Genomic DNA, 21,637 nt, shown 5'->3' with positions numbered 1-21,637 from the left:
GGGAAGGGGCAGAGTACAATAATTAAAACAGATAAAACATGTAAAGACGGAAGAATCAACTAGTGGAGCTGGACAGAAAACGAGAGGCAGAACGCGATGTGTTTGGGCAAGGCTCAAGACTCAGAAAACTGTTGTTCTCGTTTGGGTTCCCAAACATGCAGTTGGCCGGGTTCCAGCTCACAGCACAAAACACAAAGAAAGGCTGCGGCTCCTCCTCTTTACCGTCTCCTCCCTCCTTCTCATCAGTCTCCTCCCTCCTTCTCATCAGTCTCTCCTCGTGTTTGGTAGGCGTCTGGTCCAAGGTATGAGCGAGACGGAACGTGGTGCCCCACAACCCTAGCACCCCAGCCTATATAAGGATTCAACTACAATCAGAAACTAAACAGGCACACACACACACACTCTCTGCATAACTAAACGATCGCAGCTCTGCAATAACAACGCCAAACCAAAAAGGCAGGCTCACGAAAACACAAATAAACCGGGACAAACATATTTGCCATGTTGGCCATTCAGCAGAAGCTTTTCCACAAGAAGTCACACTAACAGTATTAAAGTTACAAATGACAAATTGCTGTTTAGGACCGTTATTACATTATATACATTACAATGCGAGCATTGGTCCTTTTCAAGACCAATGTGTGCACACAAACGCACGCACGCATAGTCACACACAGAGGTATGTACATGTCCCCTTCACAGGCAGCCTGTCAAAATGGCCGAAATCTTACGGTTTCTATAAACTCGACTCGGGCGATTCGCATACGTCTGCTCAGTGAGGTTACTTCAGGACACGACAGCAATGTAAACCTCAACCAACTCAGTCAGTGACAGAGTAGTGGATCACTCGATTCCCCCCTCCATCCGCAGGGAGCCAGGGGTGGTCTCCAACTCTAGCCCTGGTCAGGTCACAAGTCACATCATCTCCTTGCCAACGCTCGTTAATGGTAAGCAAAGGACACGCACTGAGGCAGATCCAGGGATTGACCTTCAATTCTCCTGCCGTTAGAATTATGCCTGGATCACGCACGTGCACACGCACAGCCCCTCTTTCAGCTTCAGCAAATAATAATAATTAATAGGAATTAATAATTTTCATTCTTACAGTGGTTCCTCGCCTCATAACGTTCAGTTCAGTGGAGCAGAGGAAACCATTACAGATTTATGTGACCTGCACTTCACACTTTACCACTTTCAACCCCCCCCCTCAGCAAGCGTGTGTTGCACGCCCTGGGAGGAGCAGCCAGCCAGCGTCTACAGTAACACCGATATTTACTGTCAATTCTCAGGGGCAGATCAAGAATGCCACATTGACAGCCAAAGGTAAGGCAATGATGTCATTTCAAAGTCGGAGTGTGCATATTATGAAAACGGGAAAACCTTGTTCCAGTGCCTCGACTACGAGAACAGCCCCGGTGACTCTGCTCATGAATCCCTGTGCTATGCGATGTAACAGTGCGGTGTCATGAGAACAACGTCTTCGGAGGGAAAATACGGGCTGAAGACCTGGCCACAACTAGCCTCCGACAGAACCCAACGCTGAAGCCTCCCCACCCTCACCCAACGCTGAAGCCTCCCCACCCTCACCCAACGCTGAAGCCTCCCCACCCTCACGCAACGCTGAAGCCTCCCCACCCTCACCCAACGCTGAAGCCTCCCCACCCTCACCCAACGCTGAAGCCTCCCCACCCTCACCCAACGCTGAAGCCTCCCCACCCTCACCCAACGCTGAACCCTCCCCACCCTCACCCAACGCTGAAGCCTCCCCACCCTCACCCAACGCTGAAGCCTCCCCACCCTCACCCAACGCTGAAGCCTCCCCACCCTCACCCAACGCTGAACCCTCCCCACCCTTACCCAACGGCGTGAAGGTGAAATAAAACTGGAACTTGGGATGTTTCGGGAGTTGTGGATGACTACATTGTAATGTTATGGTTTAAATTCTGTATTATATGTAATATTTTTCAATGATTCGGGGCCGATCAAAACGACCAGCAATACCAAATGGTCCCCTATGGATGGTAACAAAGAATTGTAGTGGTTCCTGTATTTTGATTTTAATTTTATTGGTTTTGGCAACAAATGTTGCAAATGTTGACATTATTTACTCATTATATAATTGAAGTGTCTGGATAGCTATTGTTATTAAAATTGTTAATTTGAATAGGACCTTGATCTCATGTTGCTGGCTCCAGTAGGCTTGAATGTGTCTGAAATGTTATGGCTGTACGCTCTCCATCTGCTGATTCAATGGTGGTGTGCCAATGGGAGTTTAAAAAAAATAAAGAATTGACCTACAACCCCGGATGGAAAAACAATGTAAAGCCCCAAAAGTAGTCTACGAAATTCCGATTGTGAAATGCATATTCAAATCCATTGTTGTCTGCACTAATTAGTAGAACACCTTCAAAACAAATTTGGGTAACCAGAATGATATACAGTCCATACTAATGACTATTTCGGCAATGTGGATTTAGTCTTTACACAATCAATTAGGAACTCATCAGCAGGTAAATACTGTCTAAACCCAGTGAATTGGTTCCTGGCATTCACCAACAAATCCCACCAAAAGGAGCAAATTAACCATTACTGGCAGAAGACAATGGAACCTACAGAAATCCACTTTGAGTTGTAATTTGAAGTAGTCCGCCTCCGAAACATGTGGGGGCTCTCGAGGCACGAGACTGGACGTGGGGGTGTGTGTGTGTGTGTGAGAGAGTGTGTTTACAAAGCGTTTACGCACCAGAGACATGATTCCACCTCTGGCTTCCTCTCTCTCAATCACACACAGGCTTGCCTGCACAGGCACTTTCATGCATGAAGCTCATTCTTGGAATTCCTGTCTCATAGTCTGGCTGAGTCACTCTGGGTGGATGGAGCCATCACATTCCACAGTTTGAATGTGAACTATACGCAGCTACAGGGCACACACGGCTTGTGTGTGAAATAAGATTTTTTTTTTTTTTATGTAAGGGCCACATAGTGGACCAGTCAAACACTGTTATGAGACACTAAAACCTATTATTGAAAATGGTGCAGTCATTTTACATTATTTCAAACATACATATATAAACATAAATAAAACAAAACTGACTATTTACATTGTCACTTGATAACATTTCAAACTTTACATATACATACACACCCACACATATACATACATACACGCAAAGTTTGTATGGCTATCCTCCTGGGCTCCCTTGCCTTAATCTTAACCCTAACCCTAATCCTAATCTAACCCTCACCTTAACCTCACTAGAGTAACATTTATGCCTAAACTTGACCTAGATGTAATGCCTAACCTTAACCCTAAACTTAACCAACAACACCTGGACCTTAAAGAAACCCCAATTCTGACTCTAAATGTTTGACCCCATTTGGACCCCATGAGCATAGTTAGACCTAAAACACATATATAAACACACAAACACACACAAACACACACAAACACACACACACACACTTTGTATATCTATACAGTAAAAAAGATCTTGTAATAAGATTACGGAGGGCATTTCCCCTCCCTCTCAAAGCCGCCTCCTTCCATTCAGCCCCTTCCTACCACGTTTGTTCCTTCAGTCATTCCCTGACTCCTCCCACTTCCTTCTTTCACTAAATAAAACAATGAGCTGTATGAATGCCATGCGTATATTCATGTCTGTGTGTGTCCCCGTTTTAATGCGTCTGTCTGTGTGTGTGTATATATGTCCCCGTTTTAATGCGTCCCTGTCTGTGTGTGTGCCCGAGCACTATGAGCCACTCCCAGGGGTGTGTGGGCTCTGGCTCCATTTAGAAATGATTCCATGCTGTCAGCCACTAAATGAGCAGGCCACTCAGAGCAGAGGGAATTAGACGGAGGCAGAGGGAATAGAGAGACAAGAACAGATATTGTTAATAATGGTTGAAAAACTGAACAAGGGAGAGGGAAGGAAGGAATATGGGGACATGTACTGTTAAAAAAGTAAAACAACTGTTAAGAGGAAGAAAGATGTGAGAAAGAGAAACAGCCATAGATATACAAAAATAGACAGAGCAACACATACATACTGCCCAGTAACAGAGGGAATATAATACATGAAAAGAGGAAAGCCGAAGAGCATAGATAGTGAGATACCAAAATATAATTTCTTAAGACATATTTTAAATAATAAAGAAAGTGGCAGAATACCTCAATTTCAAGCACTTTACTGGCAAGGAAAACATTTCCATTGCCAAAGCAAATGCGATTATTTTTTTTTTACAAATAACAGGGGGAAAAAATTACATAAGCCAATCTAAAATTCTAAATTGTTGATGTTGTAAATGACTATTGTAACGGGAAACAGCATATTTCTTAAGGGATATCTACATAGGTGTACAGAAGACTATTATCAACAATCATCACTCCTGTATTCCAATGGCATGTTGTGTTTGCTAATCCAAGTTTATTATTTTAAGAAGCTAATTGATCATTAGAAAACCCTTTTGCAATAATGTTGGCACTGCTAAAAACTGTTGTGCTGATTAATGAAGCAGCAAAAACGTCCTTCTTTAGACTAGTTGAGTATCTGGAGCATCAACAATTGTGGGTTCAAAGAGGTGACTCTGGGATGCTGGCCTTCTAGGCATAGTTGCAAAGATAAAGCCACATCTCAGACTGGCCAATAAAAAAAGATTAAGATGGGCAAAAGAACACAGACCCTGGAGATTGGAAAAAAGTGTAATGGAGGTATTCAGATAACAAAAAGAAGAACATTTGTGAGACGCAGACCAAATAAAAAAATGCTAGAGGAGTGCACCATGTACATATCTCCCACCATGTACAAGTGGGAGATATGTACATGGTGAAAGATCTTGAAGAAGGAAGGCTACCACTCCATTTTGCAATGTCATGCCATATCCTGTGGATGGCATTTGATTGGAGCATATTTCCCCCTACAACAGGACAATGACCCAAAGCACAGTCCAAAATTATGCAAGAACTATTTAGGGAAGATGCAATCAGCTGGTATTCTATCTATAATTGAGTGGCCAGCACAATCACTGGATCTCAACCCTAATGAGCTGTTGTGGGACCAGCGTTACCATAAGGTGTGCATAAGAAGTGTTCAGCAAGCCAATTCAACTTCTGGGAGGTGCTTCAGGAAGCATGGGGTGAAATCTCAACATAGTGACAACTAGAATGCCAAAAGGTCTGCAAGGCTGTAATTACTGAAAGGGGAGGATTCTTTGACAAAAGCTAAGTTCTGAAGGACACAATTATTTCAAATAAAAATCATTATTCCTAACCTTATCAATTACTATTTTTTCTATTAAGTTTGCTGAATTTCTTTTCAAAATGTATATTTTAACAAGGATTTTTTTAGGTAAGCCCAAACTTTTGAATGGTAGTGTATATGTAAGCAATAAGGCAAGAAGGGGTGTTGTATATGGCCAATATACCACGACACAATTTGTCACAGAGTGCCTGGACATAGCGCTTTGCCGTGGTATATTGGCAATAAACCATGAAAATGCCTCATTGCTATTATAAACCAATTATCAATGTAATTAGAGACATACTAAGTTACCAAGCAGTGGAATCCTCTATAAACAACTGCTTTTTTTCTGACCTAATCAGAATCACTACAATTGATCACAGATAGAAGCCAATGGAAGATGGAAGCCAATTAGCTTGATTTGTGATCTGGAAGGTGGTTGGGTACATTTAAAAGATATATGAGAAAGTTATGGAAAGGCTGTCCCTTGGAGAACAGTTAAGAACATTATTAAGAAGTGGAAGGTGTATGGCACCACCCAGACCTAACAAAGATCAGGGCCGTCCCTCCAAACTAGATGACCAGGCAAGGAGGACACAGTTCAAAGAGGCTACCAAGGAGTCAATGGCAACTTTGAAGGAGCTACAGGCATTTATGGACAAGACTGGCGATGGTATGTGCGTATGTGACCACAAACGCGCTCCACAAATCTGGCCTCTACGGGAGGGTGGCAAGAAATAAAAAAAGTACCAAGATAAATGCCGGATGTCTGACATCTGAATGCATTGTTCAGATGTCAGAACATGCATTCAACCCCTGAATCTTCATTCAGGGGCTGAATGTTCTGACATCTGAACAATTTAGTTGTCCATAAGAAAAACAAAATTAATTGCCAATACCAAGGTTCAGGGTTTATGGTATTCTAGGGGATATGCTCTTATCCAGTTTCCCATTCACAGATAAGGCTTAGTATTCCACTGACAATTAATTTGAATGGCATTAATCTCCACGGGAAATGTATTTTCAGTCCTGGAACAGCCATAATCTGTGTTGAGGGTAACTGTCCCATAGTGTAAAAAGGCCCTAAAATGCCACCGGATTAATGCCAACAACCATGCCGGCAGGTACCAGCTACCTTTAAAAAGATTTTCTGGGAGAGCTTTTTAATCTACCACAAGACAGTTACCATTAACATGATTACAGGCAGGGACATTCCAGTTTTCAGAAAATGTAAGCAATTTGTTATATCTTGTGATAACCTTACAACTAACACACAGTTGATTGGTAAAATCTAAATCTAAAAGGAAGTGTGTGTGTGTGTTTGTGCGTAAGTCAGCCTCTCATGGGAGTATTGCCACTATTCATTGGAAACTACCGTGATAGAATGAAGGATATCCATATTGGCAGCTGTACACTGTGCGTGCGTGTGCGATTGTGTACTTGTTAGTGAAAATTGACTACACTGACAGGATGACCTGGGATTTCATTACAGTCAGCGTTAATTTCTACACATGGTTGACATTCAGAGAAGGAGGACCTGGCAGACATAACAAACAAAAAGCCACAAACACTTCAACAGAAACTGTTAGTAATACAGTAGACCTTCCTGGAATGTGTAAGATGTAAAAAAAAAAAAAAAAAAAGCAATTCCTAACATTTCTCTAAAAAAAACTATTTCATAGTTTCAAGTTCTAAATTCCACCAACAATGTCATAGTTTGTACAGTTATACTCATGATGTAAGGCAAACTGACAAATAACTGTTGTAATAAAATCTCACTTTGAATACATTGCAGTATGACATAGAAAACGAATGATAATCCCCAAGAGTAATTATTGTACCAGAATAAGAATTTAAGTCTGAGCTCCTTACCTAGGGGACCCTATTAAATGTTACACCACATTTATTTTATTTTATTTAACTAGTAAGTATTTGTTCTTCGTCCATTCCCATCTCATTTAGAAGATACTGTATTGTCGTTACCAGTATTGTACCTTTTCGCTAACTTTAACCAGCAAGCATCACTGACGGCAGGTTTTTGCTCCCTCTGTATGCTTTTAGTGTCAGTGTGTGGAGGTGTAGCCAAGAAAGGTGTCCTGACGTCCATGAACTAACGTGTTGGAATCCATTGTGCAGTAAAAAACTTTTTTTTTTACAGTTTATCAATGTAAGTGCATGTGTGTGTGTGTGTGTGTGTGTATACACGTGTACAGGTTTTACCACCCTGGCACCTACCAAAAATCATTGCAGAGATATTAAAACAAGGAATATGTGGCGACAAATCACTAGTCCCAACGAGGAAAAAGGCCGTTTTCCACTTACGGGTGTGTTCACATTTAGTGTTAAGTTAGGGTTGGGTTTAAGTTAGTGGTAGGGACAATTTCTTCCAAGTTGAATTAATCTATTCACTTTGGCTGCTTTGTATTCTCTTCCCTTTCCAAGTGATCCCACACAGCTTCAATTATGTTAAGGTCATCGCCCTGAAGTGACAAATCTAAAAGATATGAATGTTCCAGCTGTGCACTTCCATTCCAAACTAGGTCTTAATCATCCAGGGTTCATTTACTCTTTTCGGAGTCATTATCACATTGAAACAATGCTCTTTCTAATCAGAAAAAGATGGCCATAGCTTATGAGGCTTCTCACGGACAAAGTGTGTACTTTGGTTCCGGGTGAACCTGCCAGATGCGTAGTATCTGGCAAAATGGATTTCATTTTGAGATTACCTCTAAAGATCTTCAGCCCCACGATGTTGTGTCACTTTCACTACTGGAATTTCATGCCAAACTGAGGTATGAAAGGGATTTTAATCATAGATAATGCACATACAGCTCTGGAAAAAATTAGGAGACCACTGCACCTTTTACTTTCCTTTCCAAAAACGTTGAAAAGGAAAGTTTGAGTGAGGAACAGTAGCGTTCAATTTGCAGTGGTCTCTTAATTTTAACCCTTCTGTTCCCTACTCAAAACATTCCTTTCCAACTTTATTGGAAAAGGTGCAGTGGTATGTTGAATATACAGCTCTTGAAAAAAATTAAGAGACCACTGCACCTTTTTCTTTCCTTTCCAAAAAAGTTGGAAAGGAAGGTTTTGAGAGGGAGGGAATTAAAATATTTTGCAGTCCAGATTACTTCCATAAGAAATGATGTTGTCCACTACGGCCTTTCACTGTCTTCAACTTGTCCAGGTTGTTCACATTTTGTCGTGACAGATATTGCACCCATCTCACAAGAAATCAGTTTCCTTTTACACAAGAATTTACTTAAAGTGCCCATATTATGAACATTTTGGGGTGTTCTTTTGTGTCTCTGGTGCTTCCACACGCATACGAACTTTGAAAAAAAACAAAACATCCATGCTGTTTCGAGTGAGATATGGATTTCTGAATGTCCTCTGTCTTCAGTCTCTGGGTGAGCTGTTCGAAAACTCCTCGGACTGTGACGTCACAGTCCGAAACATTTGAATATTCCCACCCTCCACCCCTCCCAACAGAGCATACCTAATGTCTCCACCGTCTATAGGCTCCACCCACCAGGTACAGCAGTAACTTCTCTGATATCCTCCATGTTGTTACTGATTCAGAAGCACCATGTCAAAGCACCACTTAAACTGTGCTGTTGTTGGCTGTAAAGAGGAGCACAAAACACTCCATCGCCGCAGAGGACAGAAAAGCGGCATGGCTTGAATTCATTTCTGAAGGCAATGTCCCTGCTAAAGTTGGCAAAAAAAATTTGGTTTGTGCTAACCACTTTGAGACGGGCTGTTTCTCCAACTTCAGTCAGTACAAGGCAGGATTAGCCAAGCAACGTTTGCTAAAAGAGATCGCAGTTCCAACTTTGCGTGGAATACCTGCAGACGAGGGACATGTAAGTAATTCTATACAATTAGCTGTCTTTATTTTGCAATTCTACACTAACTAACCAAGAAGTGTTTTGGCAAACTAACATTTTAGCTAGCTAGTGTTTTGCCACATAGTACAAGGTAACGCTAACCACTAGCTTCTAGCTATTATAATATTATATTTACAAACAGGAATATGTTAGCATTGTCTAGAACGTTAGACCGTTACTCCTACGCTCTCCCCGCTCCCATGGTAACAGTTAGAGTGGGCTTGGGCAAAGGAGCAGCATATAATGAATATGAAATGAGCAGCAGAAAACAAAACACTTTGAAAGGGACTGAAACCGAGGGTAATAGAGGGAGGTCCAGCAAACAACTTCATCAACATGTTTTATGGAACTTATAGACCTATTTTAACTTGTTGAAAAGCAGTCGTAATATGGGCACTTTAAAAGGTGTCTTTGAGTAACTAAACACTTATTGCCAAGATACATTACCAAACCATTTTCTCAGGTTGTCTAAAACTTCTGTATGGTATTTCGGGTGTGCGCGCGCGTGGACCAAACTCAGAGGTCTGCCTTAGCACCAGCAGCTCCTTGTTCTCCTAATTGCAGCATGTCTTGGACGTTAGTGCTAGCAGGCTGTGGCTACCCCAGCAGGCTCTGAGGATATGCTCATCTCCTAATTAGAAACGCTCAGGAGAGCTTTCAGTGGCCTACTACTTCTCCTGTCTCGCCCAATTCTCCCCTACAACACGTCTCTGGTCCCCTATGCTCCCCTCCTCTTCCTCTCATTCCCCCTCATACGTTTATCTCCTACATCCAGCACCTAAATCCCCTTCGTCTCCTGTTGTCTGGAGCCGGCTGGCTACTGAAGATGAGAATGGGAGGAACAAAAATACAACAACAGCTGATTGGATGACAAGGCGTAATTATGCCACATACAGTGTGATGCCCGCAGGGCAAACACCTGACGTGATATTGCGACAGCCAATGTAGAGACTCCTGGTGTCCTGACTGCTCTGCCTTTTAAAGGCTAGTTTACAGGGCCTCTATAAACATGTTTGTACATTATCGCAGTGACATCATGAAAGTTATTGTGGTCTGACATGAACCTGTTGGAAACGTGCTGGGACATGATTTTATTATTTGAATATAATTTTGTCTTGAAAACACATGCTAATACATTTCCACTTTTTTAACTTCGCTTTCTGTCTACCATCGTCATATTTAAATTAATAATGAGACTAACAAGTGCATATACCAACTTTATTACATATATTGTGTTGGTAATAGTTGGAAATGTCCGGAAATCTGGAAATCTAATTGAGGTGATAATTTGTTTATAAGATCGAAACATTTATATACGACATTGTATGAGTGCAATCGTTGATTTACAAATACTTTTGTCATGACTTTCCCATCCAGAGCTGGTTTAGCGTACAGTCAAGCCCAATGCTATGGAACAGAGGAGAACTGAACATGGACAAAATGAGGAATGGTGCAGCAGTCACACAAAATAAACTGTGCCCACAAACAAACAAGGAGCGAATTCATATTGGAAATGAAATCCCCGCCTACCGCAGGATTGTGGAGATGGGCTATCATTGAAGAATAAAGACTTCAGCCACCAACTGGTCCAGCCTCTTTCCTTCTCACTCGTTCCCTTGAAACCTCTCTTCTTCCTCTCTCAATCCCTCTCCATGTTACAGTTGATGTATTGAGGCGATAGGCAAAGAGAGTGGACAGCTCTCACACTACACGTACATTGGCTCTGAAGGGCTTTTAAAAGGGGAGATATTTAAGCAATCATACCCAGAATGCAACCACTACCAGCTGTATTCCATTTCTGGATGAAGTACCGTGCAGAGGAAGGACTTTTTTAGTACCAGCTTCATATTCTGGTTAGCCAACTGTGTTTGACAATGGAAGGAAAATGCTGTTAAAGTTGTCTACCGTTGAAGCTGTTACATAACAGTGCTCATACTACTGAAACACCCACCTGGAGCATCGGGTTTTTGAGCATTGGGGTGTGTGTGTGTGTGTGTGTGTATTGGCGTCAGTGCGTGTTGTTTGCTGATCCCAGCACCACTTGGGCTTATGCGGTTTTAAGCCAAAGATTCTGAACCTCAAAGTTAAAATGAATGCTTAAAGTTCAAATATTTGTGTAGCGCTTTCTATCGGTTTATTCTGATATCCACTTGAAGAGTAACTCGGGTATCACCTTATGAGTTCCAAGTCAGAGCTTGCTAGTTTTGACGTGTCAGGAAAGATGCAAACAGTGTCCTCACAGAAGTTCTACCATGGGCCCTAACCCAAACTAACAAGCCTGCTGTGTTTAAATGACATAGAATAAGGTTACAATGACCAAGTTATACAGAAAACTCTGATATATTCAATGACTGGCATTATAACAAATGCAAGGAGAAAATCCCTTTTTGGAAATAGGGGAGTGGTGAACTTCATTGCGTCGCACCAGAATGACCGGTGTTCACCAATACCCCCAGAAAACAAAGAATATACAACTTATAGTAATTATTTGAATTCAAATCCAAGCTCTTGAGAACCAAACTCATAAACAAAAGAATAAATCAATGCCTACTGATCCCGTATTGTAGAATGTGGTTAGATGTCATGTTGTTCATGCTTCTGAGGAGGCCACTGTCATACAAAGAGCACTTCTGTGCCCACTTTAATTGCATTGGGGTATATACTGTAGATACTAAGCTTAGCCTTACCTGTATAGTGTTGCATTTCGGGGGTTAGAAACTCCAATGCCAATGACCCCGAGCCACCGCCCTGTAACTAATCTGAAGACAGCTGTCAAGCGACAATATTGGCCAACACTATTGACTCATTAGTAGATGAATATCACTCGACATGCAAGGTCACATTGTGTAACAGCAGTCCTTCACTAAAGCGTGATGAAGTTCAATTCAAATGCCTTAAATGACTGAATGTGACTGATGAGTGGAAACAAAGTTAGTTCTCTGGGAAAAGGAGCCTCAGGTCACGTTTGGCAAGGTTGTTCCTCAAATGGAGTCACAAGGTGGTCCCAGATGGTGATGAGTCAGCGTCATGTTTGGTGGTTTTCAGTGGATTTAGCATTTTCTGCTTCTGCTTATTTTAAATGGATCACGCTAATGCTATTGCTAATACAATTTGTGCTAACACAATTTGGCTGAGACAGTGACACAGACACAAAGACGAACGTGGCAGGGTGGAGCAGATATACATGATGTATGAAGGAGATATGCCTATTCTGTCCACACAAAAGAGAGTATGTTCTAGACAACACATATTTGTAAAAATGCACTCACACGGACCTCGTGTGATTACATTACACCCACATGCTTTCCATTTCTCTCTCCCCCTCCCCCTGTCCCCCTCCTTCCATGCTTCTCTCTCACCCTCTACGCCCCTCTCTCTCACCCTCTACGCCCCTCTCTCTCACCCTCTACGCCCCTCTCTCTCACCCTCTACGCCCCTCTCTCTCACCCTCTACGCCTCTGTCTGTCAGTTCCCCTGTCACTTTTCCTTCCATTATCCCTCTGTCTCTCCCTCCCTCCCCCCTGCCTTTCTTTCTTTCCCCATGTTCTCTCCTGCCCCCCCTCGTTTCTCTCTCTCGCTCTCTCTCTCTCTCCTTTGCCCTCTGTTCTACGCCTCATGATTATAGGACTAGCACATATTAGCTTTGAGTGGACCCTGTGTTTCTGGACTTTGAAATCATATGGCAGTGGAAAAACAGATTAGTTACAGCATTCATATGATGGGAATGCAGAGCTATCTAAGGTCAAGGAGAACGTCCCCATTCATTGTCGTGGAACAGTTTGTCCTGAGCCTCAACATCAAATCACCAACTCTAACAGAAAACACATCAATGTTAATCCAAAAACACCACATGTAGACTCACCATTTGTCATTATCTTGCTATTCACTTCCATGTCATTTCCATGCCGGATATACTATTGAAGAGAACAAAATGAAAGGGATATATATACAGGGCAGGTATACCATAGACACCGCTTCATTCATTAGATGTGTGTGTGTGTGATCTAGGTCTAACAATGCATGTGGTGACCAGAAAGATAGTAAAACCTAAAAAAAGAATCAGTCCCCAGAAATGTGTGTGTTTGTGTGTTCCTGCGTGTGTCTTTTGTAAACAGTCACAGTAGAAGACACCAGACCATCCCCACTGTGTTCAGTAATCATGTCCAAACAATACATAACCTGTTTCTCAACCCTGAAAAACCCATTCAGCATACCAAACTACATTTGTCTGCACACACAGGATAAAAGACAGGAAACAGACCATGACATCTCACACTTGGATGTCCGACGACAAGCGATGCACAATCCCTCTCACATACAATCCTCTGTTAATGGTAGTGTTTCCAACCAGTTTCTCTCTGTGGGTTGGTGTGTGTGTGTGTGTGTGTGTGTGTCTTGGCTGGTCGAAGGCCGCAAGGAAAACTTTACTGCATTGGGCTGTGCTGACCACTGTCTTACAATTCCAACTCTGCAACTAGCAAAGGGCATTCTCACTTTAACCATTAATGTGAGATTTCAGGTTCACAAACACACACATTCTGGTATCCACAACTACAAAATAAACGTTTTTATTTTTAAACACACTGAGAAATGTAACAGGTCCATCATGCGTTGATAATTGTTGGCACCCATACAAAAACATGTACGTAGCGAGACACGATAGCCCCGTCCACCCGATAGCTACTGAAGTGAGGCAGGTGGTATCAACAACCAGGAAAGGACTGGCTTGTCAGAGGAGCTCAGTTAGACGCTGGCGCTAATGCGTTCTCCGGCACGCCTAATAAGCCAGATATTGTTGCTGTGGGGGAGACGGGAAGGGAGGTGCTAATTTTGGAAGTGGGTTGTGCCGTCGATTGCTACATCGAGGAGAAAAGCTCCTTAAGTACCAGCTTCTCACAACCAGCTTGGCCAGCCCAGGGTATGGATGGAAGTGACCCCTAATACCTGGCAGCGGAGGCCACCTACATGGGCTTACCATATGGCGTCTCCAGGTCGCACGTCCACCTATAGGCCTGAATCCGTCGTAAGGGAACCCGAAAGCACAGAGAGGAACGGATAAATCTGCTGGATGGAGATCACATACTGTCCCCACACCCGGAAGCTGGTGGTGTTGAGCTCCGTTGCCAAATCTGTTCTGTGATCAGTGAGGCAGGTGTAGTAAGTTACCCTGGACCTCTAGGCCACCAGTCACGCACACAGCGAGAGAACGGAGTGGGGAACTCTCCCTCGCCCTCATGGTGCTGAAACATTCCTAACTCTCCCTCCCGATCACACGACAATACTTTGCCATGTTTATTTTCGGTGCGTCTACAATAATTCAGTTAATTATCAGTTAATGGATTTCATTCATTCAGGCATTTGATAATACAAAACCAAGGGACCTGGAGAGTTATGATGTAACCAGAGTATGGTGGTTGTTCCCCTTTAGTCAACCACTGAAAAGAAAACACGAACTACTCAACACCCATGGCTTCGAACACTGAGGTAGCAATCCATATATTTCCCCAGTAATAAACAAATGAACACATTGCAATAAGTACATTGGAGCAAACAATTTAAAAGACAGTTGCCTATTTGCAACATATGACATCCGTTTGAACATGAAATGCATTTGAATTTGGTTTAAATATTTGCCTACAGGCCACAGCATATTTCATCTGGTAATGCCCTCATCTCAGTTTTGTGGCCAGCTGGGATGGATTCCGTGCCACAAAACAGACCCCAGTCTATAGTCTAAACCCAGAGTAAGACATTAGCTATGTCTCAGCAGATAGGTGGTTTGGAATGTGCCTTAGGTGGCTCGATTTCAAGAACCTGTGAGACATTTAAATCCCTTAGTCCAGCTAAAGTTTGTGGATTCAAAATACAGAATTAAGTGTAGTAATGTGTAGTTGCCTCTGTGTGCGCGCTTGCCCATGTGTGCACATGGAAATAATGAAGGAGGGTGTGGTAGAACGGATGGGATAGGAAGCGCAGGGACGGAGTTCTCTTTGGCCTTGGGCCGGCAACTACATCTGATGAATGTGTAACTGTTACCACCAGACTTCACCACAGACAAACAACTAGAGAACTACACTCTGTTACAAAGACAGACAAATACACAGACAGACCCAGAGACACACAGAGACCAGCCCAGCGTCGTTAAGATCAGGAAGTGAAACGATGAGGGGAAAATCTGTATTTAGAACACAGAACATGAGGAAACAATCTTGATTTCCACTTCCTCTTTGGCTAAAAGAAACCCCACCTCCTCCCCCTAAGTCTCCTCCCTCACCTCAGAACCTTTAACTGCTATACTGTTACCATAGTGGGTTCCGTAAACGAGACCTCCTCCTCCTCCAGTCAACAGTGTAGTTCATCGTTCATTCCCTTCCTCTCACTTGGCACCATATTTCAATTGTTTTTCGGTAATCTCTCTGACTTCATGTTAACATCCCTCCTTTCATTGCCAGACCCGTGCTATGGAATGCAGGAGATGTTCATGTAAAGAACCGTCTCAGCGGGGCATTAGTGCCCGACCCGCTTTGATCATAGACTGTATATACTGTATGTTAATGAAGCCTTCACTGTCTCTGGAGAATCCTCTTACCTCCACGTCTCTACTCCTCTTCGTCCCTCACAACACCACCTCCTCTCTCCTTAGCGATACCCTTCTTTCATTAACTTGTGTTGCTTTTCAACCTAACCTCTGTCAGTTATCCACAAGGTCGCCCATCTCCACATATCTACTTGCAAAACCGAGCTTGTGGGCAAGCAGGCATGCATGCATGCATGCACGCACGCACGCACAATGTTTCTTTGCACCAGGAATGCAGAATCGCATGATTGTTTGGTACCATGGATGAACTGAATGACAACATCATGTGCTCATTACACTATGAAGGTAGAAACATATGCGTGGTTGTCACGAAGCACACGGCAGGCTAGTGCATGATGATAACAGAAGCAGCAAGATGGCCCCACACAGACACACCCACAGACACACCCACAGACACACCCACAGACACACCCACAGACACACCCACAGACACACCCACAGACACACCCATACTCTGTATCCACACCATTGGGTCCAGTCAACAATCCACCATCCCACAATGCACCACAGGGACACTACCCTTCCATGCTCCAATAATACATTTCACAACACATATTGCAGCTCTGTATGTGTGTGTTATATACATAACACACACACACACACACACACACACACACACACACGATTGACAGAGCCGTCACCAGCCTGCTGCAGCTCATTAACTCCTCAGCAGGACTCTGTTACACCTTACCGAGAAGTTTATGACACTAACACACAAAACACACACACACACAAGTGCAAAGGAAAGAACACACACCAACTATTTGCCACAGTGCCGATAAACGGAGAAGAGACGAGGGGAGAGGAGTAATTGGGCCTTGTTAGGGAACGACAGCATGGTGGCGAGGACCACGGCGGAGTGACAACGCTGTAACGTGGCCCAAGCCCTGCAGACTGCAGCCTTGACCAGGACACCAACGGAGTCTGTCCTTCTCCACTGCACTCCAGCTGGGATACGACTCAGAGAAAACTCACCCATCCGTGCAGGCTTAACGCTGTGTGTGTGTGTGTGTGTGTGTGTGTTGCCCTCTCAGAAAGAAAGAAGCCATGGATAGGGTGCTAACAGGGCTCTTGGTTTGGGGGCTAAGCCTCTGCTATGAATCGCAACTCTGAGACTAACTCCCAGTGCACTCAACCCTAAACATCAGAGGGAGAGGGGAGGAATGAAGAGAGAGTGTGTGTGTGTGTGTGTGTGTGTGTGTGTGTGTGTGTGTGTGTGTGTGTATGTGTGTGTGTCACACGCACCCTTCAATACTGGGTTAGCGGTGTTGGTTACATGAAGAAAAAAAAAAAACTGATGTGACAAGAGAACTGGGCTAAATGGAAATATGATGCCAAATCATTTCAGTGTATTCAGATAGCGGCTAACAAGGTTTCCTAGAGTGTGTCACAGTTCCAGCAGGCCCTCCAAACCCCATGCAGAACATAGGGCGACATGTAGAATAGATTTACCAGAAGATGGGAAGAGACAGCAGAGTGGATACTAGAATTAAAATTAATATGGCAATGACCTACAGTATTAATAGGACTCTCACAGCAACCCAATACTTTTCAAAAGGAATACAGTCGTTCCCTGGCCCCAGCAGGGATACAGTCGTTCCCTGGCCCCAGCAGGGATACAGTCGTTCCCTGGCCCCAGCAGGGATACCGTCGTTCCCTGGCCCCAGCAGGGATACCGTCGTTCCCTGGCCCCAGCAGGGATACCGTCGTTCCCTGGCCCCAGCAGGGATACCGTCGTTCCCTGGCCCCAGCAGGGATACCGTCGTTCCCTGGCCCCAGCAGGGATACAGTCTTTCCCTGGCCCCAGCAGGGATACAGTCTTTCCCTGGCCCCAGCAGGGATACAGTCTTTCCCTGGCCCCAGCAGGGATACAGTCTTTCCCTGGCCCCAGCAGGGATACAGTCTTTCCCTGGCCCCAGCAGGGATACAGTCTTTCCCTGGCCCCAGCAGGGATACAGTCTTTCCCTGGCCCCAGCAGGGATACAGTCTTTCCCTGGCCCCAGCAGGGATACAGTCTTTCCCTGGCCCCAGCAGGGATACAGTCTTTACCTGGCCCCAGCAGGGATACAGTCTTTCCCTGGCCCCAGAAGATCTTAAAAACGCATGCGCACTCAAATCTCTTAATTAGAAAGAACCAAATGCGAGCAGGTGACATGGAGCAAGCTTTGCACGTTCCATGTCGCAATACACACCGACCGACACTATACACACAGCAACTAACGAAATACACATAAACCGACAACGCACACATAGCAACTAAGGGAATACAAACCAACTAATGCACCAATCTCACTCCGCCAAAAACACAGGAGAAATCCTATAAAACGAATGCCACGTTGGGCATCACGCGCAAAACCAAGGTGCACGAGCCACAAACGCCACAGTCTGCTTTAGACAAAGGATGTTCAGTGTCACTGGGCTGGAACTAGAACAATGCGTCTCTGTGCAGCCCTCAGCTGGCGCTAGTGGGGCACTGGCAGCCAATGTTTTCCGGTATCAAATCAGAGAGTGGCAACGGATAAAACTTCTTCCGGGTGGGTAAGTATTCATAAGTAACACACTGCCCCACGAGAAGTGTCAAGATGGTTTGTATTGAATATCACCAAGGGCTGGCGGGAAGCTGTGGGTTGATTAGGCCAGGAGCCATGATGACCTGCCCAACATGAACTGCTGACAGAGGTTATCTGAGCCTTGAATTAAAAGGCTCAGATAACACCTTTATTCTTCAAATGTTGGTGGTGTAAATACACAAGGGCGTCTCAGTCAGTTACCTGTAAAATGACTGGTTGTTAAAAATAAGACAGTTGAAATCGACAGAAACTTTCAATGATTAGCATTTGGGATATCAAAGTCTATATTGTGTTTAGGTGTTGATTGATAAGCATATCTGCTTTCACTGGACATTTTGAAAATTCTCAGAAATAAGCAGCACAACAAGGAAGCACACATTATCATATTAGCAAAGGCGATAGAGAAGAATGTGTTACTATCCAGAATGGTCACACAAAACCCCAGATACATGACTCTGGGACTAATAAGCGTGACTGTTTTGCACCACCACAAGCCCCTCCCACTGAGTGCCAAATCAGAGTGACACCACTGTTCATCTTCATGGTGGAGATACTGAAGCAGCCATTTCTGCGTGTGATTGGCAAATTAATGAAGCAGAAAGGGAGGCCCCATAGGATTATGGGAGAAGGGCTGATGTTGACAGTTGAAGACAATGCCACACTAAAAAGCTGATCACCAGTTCAGTGATAAGCATTGACGGTACTCAGAATGCGTCTTGAACCACCAACCACCTAAAATGACTTTCTGCTGTAAGGTTTGAGGCCACTTTTCTGACATCCAGGATGAGAACACCCACTTCCAAATACAAAGACACAGACAGACAGACAGACAGACCTGTGCATGCATGCAGTGTAATTCACTAAATGTATAATGTGATGTGACATAATTGATCAGTTTGTGTTATATTTAATCAATTTAACAGACATTACAATGTTTCCTTTGTCGAAGACATGACTGCAATGACAACACCATACCAGACTGTCCCACTATGTTATGTCATAGATCATAATCCCAGCAGACGATATTTAACGTTTTACATTAAATACAACTGAAGTCAAATGAAATATACAATGTTTTCTACGAGAAGGTGTGATTTGTAGCGTGCCGGATGCTAATTAATACACATGTTTAGTTCACTGCAGCAGTCACACCTAATTCAGAGAGAAAGATGGCAGTGTCTCTACGGTTACAAAAGCCGGTGATAAAACGGAGTTGAGATCCACCTGAACTCTCTAGTGATTGAAATGCAGTAATAATCGCAGTTGCTTTCAACACTCCGTTGCAGAGTGAAAATAACAGCGCGGATGCCCTGCTTTAGAGGTCACAAAATCTGAAAATCGTCACGAGCCGATATTGCGGGGTCTCCCCTTGCTGTAAAAACGCAATAGTGCAAGGACACACCCAGAAAAGGAGGGAGGAGAAGGGAGAAGAGGGCGGAGAGCTCATTACGCCCATCGTTTGGAGATGACGTAAGAATAATTGACTTTTGCTGCAAGCAAGCGCATGATAATTAAACGAGTTCTTATCTTTCGAAGCTCGAGCTAAAACCTAATATTATGTTTTGCAGTTTGCAAGCACTGCCATTCACTAGTCTTGACGTGTACAATCTGAACTAGGAAGAACCACACGATCAACGAAAGAGAGGACCCCAGATGACAGATGCGCATTGCTGTCAGTGACTTGGCGGCGTCTCAAATTTGTCCCGCGACAGGATAGCAATAAATGCCTCCAAAGTGGAAAACCATTTCATTGTCATGTAATTGAGAAACTGTTGCAACGAACACTTTGGTGAAGGACAATCACTAATCTAAATATACTATCGGCAGAATCTTCCTTCTTAGTCTCCCAGGCAATTCGTAAAAAAAGAGAGGACAGACCTACGGCTAAATTAACATCTGTCAACACTAAGTAAAGCACAGTGTTAAAATAATAATGATGATAAATCAAACTTGATGGAGGTCTGTTTTAGGGTATTGAAACTTGACAATTTAATATCTGCAGACAACAGGCGGTTGGTTACAGTGGTATTGCCAATGGAGAACACGCGTCCCACCTCGAAGCCACAATTCATTCATTCCAGACACACATATTTTGAAATAACATGGGGTGTGGAATAGAAAGGCGGTAGTCCTTACCCGGATGCCGAGACAGTCAGACGGTTAGGTGCATGGCAGCAAGCCGGCGGGAGGTGGTCTCAGTGAGCGCTCCTCTACTCTGCTCTGCTCACTAACGCACGCACAGTCTGTCTCCACCAGCGGGTAAATCCAGAATCCCGTCTCGAAACAGTCCTCTTCCGCTTCAGTCAAAGCTAGTGCTAAGGGTTTTTCGTTGTGGCTTACAGTTTAAAACAGAAGGGACAAAGAAACTGTGGCTATATCGTACTTTTGAGATGAGAAATCCGTGAGAAGAATCTGCCCTATGCGTTATTTTAAATAAACGTGCGATCTGCTTCCTTAAAAGTACGTGCTATAGATTACGGTTTTGTTTATTCCCCATCTGGGCTCCAATTTAACAACTGGGGCATTGCACAGAGACGCTATTGACCGCAGCACTTTACAGATTGTCCTTTTGTTTTAGATATCAGTAATTTGATAAAGTGGGTGATAAGCTAGAGCAACACGTTACGAACCACAAAGTATACGAACTGGTGAGATTTCACTTTAAAAGCTAACACCCTTCCTCTCCAAACAGGAGGAAATTATTGCGCGAGGAAGGGTCGGTTTGGTTCGAAGACAAACGACAGTAGCAGAAAGAATACGGGTCCGCGTATCTAGATTCACACCGCGAGGTTTCTTTTGTCTAAGTTGTCTGTGGTTTCCTGGTTCACGTATGCTAGATCTGCGGCAAAACTACAGATAAACGCAACCTATCCCCATACCAAAAATCAAAGCGCACCGATCGGTTCACCGATTTCCGTGGTTGGAAAAACGAAAGAGGTACACAACGCCAGGGTCTGGAGCAAGCTCCGCTGCGGAGAAGAGGGGGAGGCAAAGGGAGAGGGGGAGAAAGAGGGAGGGATCTACTTGGCATTACCTATTAAGGTGGATCTCTGGGCGTAGGATTTCAAAAAGTATCTGATCGGATTTCTGCAGTCGGATAGCATTAATTGATAGCGCTTAAAAATAAGTAAATACAATTAGTTTATCCTTCAGAAGGGATACGGACTTAGAAATCCAATCTCACCTATTAAATATTCACTACAAAATGACAGACTTTGCCTAACCTCCATATGAATGAATAAGTTCTGGTGAAAAATTGTGGGCTGTGGGTAAAGTATACGTTTCCATTTTGGGGTTAATTAAAACGTTTTGAGTGTTACCAGGTAATTGCCCATTTCAATG

At 43.7% G+C, this 21,637-nt stretch overlaps 1 protein-coding gene across 5 annotated transcripts in view; it reads right to left on the bottom strand.

Annotated features, from left to right (window-relative positions):
* The window catches only part of atp2b4 (ATPase plasma membrane Ca2+ transporting 4), a 109,459-nt gene extending 88,170 nt beyond the window's left edge, over positions 1 to 21,289 (bottom strand). For all 5 annotated transcript variants that reach the window (XM_029114218.2, XM_010880880.5, XM_010880882.5 and 2 more), the window contains exon 1: positions 20,432 to 21,289. The gene's annotated coding sequence lies outside the window, so the exon portion shown is untranslated. The remainder of the gene's footprint in view (positions 1 to 20,431) is intronic.
* Positions 21,290 to 21,637: the final 348 nt, after the last annotated feature.

Source organism: Esox lucius, chromosome 17, assembly GCF_011004845.1.
Source record: "Esox lucius isolate fEsoLuc1 chromosome 17, fEsoLuc1.pri, whole genome shotgun sequence".
In the NCBI taxonomy this organism is placed as follows: Eukaryota; Metazoa; Chordata; class Actinopteri; order Esociformes; family Esocidae; genus Esox; species Esox lucius.
This window is presented reverse-complemented; position numbering and strand designations above follow the sequence as displayed.